The following is a 6,468-nucleotide window of genomic DNA, read 5'->3' as shown; positions in this document are numbered from 1 at the left end:
GTGGCCTCGGAGGCAGGAAAGGCTGCCCCGGGCTCGGCGCCTGCTGCCTCCGGGCGCTTTCTTCCCGTCGGCAGACGCCTCTGGTCCACGGGAGGGATGCGTCAGTCTCCAAAATGGGTGTCTTCGGGTGCGTTTGTCAGCTTTATTTAGAAAACCGGCGAGGATGTGAAGTGACGAGCCCCAAGTGAAAGATCATCGTCTTCCCTGACTCTTCCCAGGGCGTTCTCTCCTTTCCCCCATAGCACTTCCTACGGTATGTCTCATGACGCCGACCTCAGTGCATTCTCGGAGCAGCAGCCCCCCCAACCCCCCCAAAAAAGCACCAGCTGCACGTCACTCGTTCTGCCTGGGAAATCGCCCCCTCCGCTGTCACAGAGTAGATGCTCCCTGGTCGGAGGAGTGAACGTCTGTACGTGTTCTCCCGGATGGCACAGCTGGAGCGGTTTATCCTTGGATGTGCTTTTGGTTTCTTGCTTGAACTTTTGCTTTCTGAATTCTTCCATCCAGTCGGATGCAGATCCCACCCATGGTGCTGTGTCAGGGTTGGCCCGCTTAATGACAAATTCTCCTGGCAGTTTTGCTTAGGCTTTTATTGTGTCGTGTCGTGAGGCACATGCTAACAGTTTGAATCGCTCCCTCTCTTCTCCTGGGATATCTGAGGACGGACGTTCCTAACTTTCTCATGTAGTTTTGCTGGTCCTGGCAATCTGGGTTCTTCCAGGCAGAGCGTTGCCTTTTGGTTTAACAGTCATTTTTAGAGGCCTACGATTGATAGTTGTTACCCGGAGCCCCGAGGAGTCACAGCACTAACGTTTTTGTTGTTGTTTTTATAGGAAGTGTAATATTTTGGCAGAGTGACCTGGCTAATACAATGTCTAGTTGAGTACTTTATGTTCAGTAAATATAAAATTATGAATTAAGTTTGAATTCAGGAAACTAGATGAGGTTTACTGTGATAATCTGTATGTTACTTTAAAAAGAGCTTAAGTGAAATTTCTTGCAGTTCCATGAAATGAGAAATAATATTTTTAGACATTTCTAAATTAGATTCCTTTTCGCTACTACTATAATCTTAAAACTTAAAATCGCATCCTTTTTATAATGTAAATATTATAGATGTAAACTTCAAAATAGGTGTATACAATTAGAAAGGGAGGAACATGGTAATTATACCTAGCGCATCAGCTAAATATGATTTCTTAATGGGAAAAATATTTTTCCTGACATCTTTTAGTGAAAAAATGGGAGGGACTGGATTTTGGAGCTGGAAACTTTCTCATTGTTAATTAGCTTCATATTAAGTTCACAGTGTAGCTCTTAATATTACTAATTCATATTAATCTTAAATGCATTTATGAAAGAGTGTCACTATACGTTGTTTTAAAGTCTTCATGATTTATCCAAGACTGATATATTAAAGATAAACTAAGCTTTAGGTGTTTTTAAAAAAATATATTATTTATTGATCTCAGAGGAAGAGAGAGATAGAAACATCAGTGATGAGAGAGAATCATTGATCGGCTACCTCCTGCACGCCCCCACACTGGAGATGGAGCCCACAACCTGGGCATGTGCCCTGACCAGGAATTGAAACGTGACCTCCTGGTTCCTAGGTTGACGCTCAACCACTGAGCTACACCAGCGGGCTAAGCTTTAAGTTTTAATTTAATGCAGTTTTCTTAGAACTGAGTGCATGTATGTCCTTTAAAGGTTTCTTTCTTTTTCTTTTTTTGGTTAATCCTCACCCGAGGATCTTTTCCCATTGATTTTTAGGGAGAGTAGAAGAGAGAGGGAAAGACAGAGAGAAATACTGATGTGAGAGAAACACATCAATTGGTTGCCTCCTGCACGGTCCTGACCAGGGTCCGTTGGGGAGGAGCCTGCAACCTAGGTACTTGCACTTGACCATAATGAAACCTGGGACGTTTGGTCCGCAGGCCGATGCTCTATCCACTGAGCCAAACTGGCTAGGGCAAAGGTTTCTATTTTCATAAGTGACATTGGTAGCTTAAGTCTCCTAACTATATGACTAGCAACTTCTGGGAGCTTGTGTAGTCATTATTCAAGGAGTCAATTTGCTGGGATCTTCGATTTTATATGATTTATCCAAGACTGATGTATTAAAGATAAACTAAGCTTTATATATGGGCAATTAAGATGTTTTTGCTTTTTGTCTTTAAAGTTTGGAATTGGTATATGCCAGAGACCTAAACCCTATGTTTGTAACTTTGGCAAATCACTTTAGAATTTTCTAATTTTTCTGCATGTAACTGGGGACACGTTTACTGAATTGACAATACTTGAGAAAACCTGTAACAGATGAAAAACGTACAATGGTATGTTTTCTTTTGAACCATACTGATTTCAGTCTTCTCTTATTTAGGAAAGAGTTTGGGGCCAAATAAAGTTTCTTGGGTAGCTGTAATTAAATAGTAAAAATGAAATAGATACATTAATAACCGAGTAGAAAGCCGAGACTATAGAAAGTGGGAAGAACTTTTGAGAAAACACAGACAACAAAACATTCAGGTGGCACCTCTTTATTCTTACAGTACTAACTTATTGATCATTTACTGTGTGCCAGTAGTACTCTAGTTGCTAGAGCTGTAGTGATGAATAAGACTGACAGGATCCTGATGGTATAGGAACTTACACATTTAAACCTGAGGTTTGAAGTAGATTTCAGGTGTGCATTCTAGGCTAAAGAACAGCAAAGTCATGAGTATTAATGATCTTGAATGGTTAAGTGTGTCCAAGTGCCTTGAGTTTACAGAAGGATAGGTAGGGTAGAAGGAGGTAGGGCCAGGTTGTGAGAGTAACAGCACCTTAGTCTGCTAATGAGTTATTATTTCTTTGGGGGGAAGGGGTGGAACTCAGGAGGAACATAAAAGATGAGATAGGCATTCCTATTGAAAGATTTTTCTTTTTTGGTGAATTTCTTTTCTCTTTTTAAAAAATATATTTTTTTGATTTTTTACAGAGTGGAAGAGAGAGGGATAGAGAGTTAGAAACATCGATGAGAGAGAAACATCGATCAGTTGCCTCCTGCACACTCTTTACTGGGGATGTGCCCGCAACCAAGGTACATGCCCTTGGCTGAAATTGAACCTGGGACCCTTCGGTCCGCAGGCCGATGCTCTATCCACTGGGCCAAACCGATTAGGGCTTATATATATACTAGAGGCCCGATGCACAAAATTCGTGCAAGAGGCTTGGCCCCCACCACTAAGGTGGCTGCCTCTGCCTCAGCCCCCTCCTGCTGTGGTGGTCACCTCTGCCTCAGCCCCCACCGCTGCGGCTTCGTCTGGAAGGATGTCCAGAAGGACATCAGTCTAATTAGCATATTACGCTTTTATTACTATAGATGTGTGTGTTGATTTCAGAGAGGAAGGGAGGAGAGAGAGCGAAACATCAGTGATGAGAGAGAATCATTGATCGCTGCCTTCTGCACATCCCCCACTGGGGAACAAGCACACAGCCCAGGCATGTGCCCTTAACCAGAATCTAACCTGGGACCCTTCAGTCTGCAGGCCGATGCTCTATTTACAGAGCCAAACCAGCTAGGGCGAAAGATTTTTCTTTAGCCTTCATTTCAGTGAGTAGACATTTTATGGTTTTATTTTTTTTATTTTGGGTTGATTCTTTCATAGTTATTTTTTAGTTGTCAAATATCTGTTAAATTTAAATTTGACTGCCTCCTGCACATCTCCTACTGGGGATGTGCCCGCAACCCAGGTACATGCCCTTGACCGGAATCGAACCCGGGACCCTTCAGTCTGCAGGCCGACGCTCCATCCACCGAGCCAAACCGGTTTCGGCTATCACGGAACTTTTAAAAATCCTTAGCCATTATCTTTAATTTTACCTACTTTCCTCTACTCTTTAAGGACTCATGATTGCATTTAAGGGAAGTACAATAAACAGTGTTTTCAGCTTCTGTGTGGGCAGTTTTTCTCAGTAGAAGTGGGATTGATGTTCATTTAGTCAGTTTTTTCACACTCTGCCTACATGTCCTTGTGGTAAAAGAAGGAGCAGGGTGAAACTAAAAAGTAAGTATCTTGCTTTCCCTGGCCAGTGTGGCTCAGTTGGTTGGAGTATCATCCCATACACCAAAAAAGGTTGTAGATTCAATTATCAGTCAGGGCACATACCTAGGTTGTGGGTTTGAACCCCAGTTATGGCATTTACAGGAGGTAACCAATGTTTCACATCTATGTTTTTCTCCTCCTCCTCCTCCTTGTACAAAGATAAAAGAAATAATTTCTGTCCAGGGAACTCAAATGTAGTGATCTAGATGATTTTTAAGTTTCTTTCCTGCTCTAAAATGTAGAGAAGAAAAGTAGGAGAAAGCCGAAACCGGTTTGGCTCAGTGGATAGAGCGTCGGCCTGCGGACTGAAAGGTCCCAGGTTCGATTCCGGTCAAGGGCATGTACCTGGGTTGCGGGCACATCCCCGGTGGGAGATGTGCAGGAGGCAGCTGATCGATGTTTCTCTCTCATCGATGTTTCTAACTCTCTATCCCTCTCCCTTCCTCTCTGTAAAAAATCAATAAAAAAATATATTAAAAAAAAAAAAAGTAGGAGAAAAAAGTACTGTATAATAAAACAGCTATAGTATGGAGTTAGTCTTTTCCTTTATAAAATCATTTTAAATAAGGTATTGGAAGATAGCTCTTTTCTTAAATGGGTCTCTAAGTTTGAATTGATTGGAGTCTTTAAAAAAAATTAATTTCTTTTTTTATTGTTTAAAGTATTACATATGTCCCGTCCCCCCCCCCGGACAAGCCTCCACCGCCCCAGTGTCCAGGTCCTGATTGGAGCCTTGAATGTTCTTTTTGAACTGCCAGTTCATTTACAAAATACTTTTTACTCTGCCTGGAATTCTTGTCAGTGTATTAGTAAATCAGTTCTGATTGTTGTTCAAAGAGGAATGAAATTAAATCTGTTAAAACTTATACAAAAAAACCCCCAAACACTTATACAGCCATTCCCATGAATCTGGATGAACTAGGATTGTGTTTAGGTAATATAGAAATTAAAGTTTTCATTAGCATGGTTAGCATTAGGGAAACAAGATATCACAGCAATCAGTGGAAGTTGTTTTTTTACTGAGTTGACTGGTTAAAAAACAACAGCACTTTTATGATGTCCAGAGTTAGCGTTTTGTTAGTGCCTTATAATTAGAGAAAGGTATTGTTGGGGAGAGGGAAGTTGGGTGTGGACTAAAACTCTAGGAAAACAGGACTGTTTTCGTTTCTGTATTAAGAACAAAAACCTCATGTGGTTAAGATTTTAAGTAGTATCCTGTCTGCCTTAGTTTTAACCCAGCATATGAAAGTATAGTGTATTCTTCAATCAACATTTTATCATCAAAGCTTTCCCATTATTTTTCTGCACTGTAATCCACTAAATAATTTGCCATGAGCCTGAGGGCATGTATAGTGGATAGGTTTTTGGCAACATATATTTTGGGGACCTCATGTCCCAGCATGTGGTGATCCATCCTTATGTGTACTGTCTTCTGAGAGAGATACAAAATGGCCTGAACAGAATTCTAGGAGGAAACCTAGAACCTGTGTTTTAAATTATTCTTGATTTACACTATTGGTGCTTTTGAGTTTTTAGAGGTCCTTTCATTAGCCACTGTGCATTTTTTTGCATTTGATAACACCCTTGCCTTCTTATTTGATGTTATTTTATACGCAGTCCTGGTACTGGGCCAGATACATGTCAGTAGTAGTAGTATCTGCCATATGAAGTGATTTGAGCAGCCATTATCACTCGACCTATTTATAGAGCTTATATCAGTGGAGAAAAGTTGGTTGGCAAGCAAGCAAAACTCTCTTCCCATGGTTGCAATCTCAGAATTTATATTTTAGTTTCGCTTAAGCCAGATCATTGAGCTGCATTTTTAGTGATCCCTTTCTGTACACTAACCTTTTAGCACTCCAGTTTCTTAACTTAACTCCTGAAGGAAAAAATACCAAATAACTATTATCACACTGAAAAATAATTGGGGCAATAATTTCTTAATATCATGATATTTGGGGTTCAGATTTCTCTACAGTGGGGCCTTGACTTACGAGTTTAATTCGTTCTGTGACGGAGCTCGCAACTCAAATTACTCGTATGTCAAATCTTAAAGTGAACAAGTGAGACAAGTGATGCTGGGCTAATGTTGTGGCGTTCACTGTGACGTTCGCTGCGCCAACTAGTGGTGGGGTATCTGAAGCTGGCTCGTAACCCGAATTTTAGCTCGCAACTCAAAGCAAAAAATCGGCCGAGAGACGGCTCGTATCTCGAAAAACTCGTTAGTCGGGACACTCGTAAGTCAAGGCCCCACTGTATTTTATAAATGTGTTTTTATAGTCATTCAAATCACGAGTCAAATAAGGTCTGTGCATTGTTTTTTTTTGTTTGTTTTTTTAAAAATATATTTTATTGATTTTTTACAGAGAGGAAGGGAGAG

At 40.8% G+C, this 6,468-nt stretch overlaps 1 protein-coding gene across 3 annotated transcripts in view; it reads left to right on the top strand.

Annotated features, from left to right (window-relative positions):
* Positions 1 to 6,468, top strand: part of LOC102260611 (chromosome unknown open reading frame, human C18orf25) — a 76,804-nt gene that overhangs the window by 1,485 nt on the left and 68,851 nt on the right. The window contains exon 1 of one of the 3 annotated variants that reach the window (XM_005865747.2): positions 229 to 253. The exons of the other annotated variants lie outside the window; for them this stretch is intronic. The gene's annotated coding sequence lies outside the window, so the exon portion shown is untranslated. Of the gene's footprint in view, positions 1 to 228; positions 254 to 6,468 lie in introns of those variants that run through there. 3 annotated transcript variants of the gene reach the window in all.

Source organism: Myotis brandtii, unplaced genomic scaffold (assembly GCF_000412655.1).
Source record: "Myotis brandtii unplaced genomic scaffold, ASM41265v1 scaffold212, whole genome shotgun sequence".
Classification (NCBI taxonomy): Eukaryota; Metazoa; Chordata; class Mammalia; order Chiroptera; family Vespertilionidae; genus Myotis; species Myotis brandtii.
The sequence above is the reverse complement of the archived record's forward strand: the minus strand, read 5'-3'. Positions and strand labels throughout refer to the sequence as shown.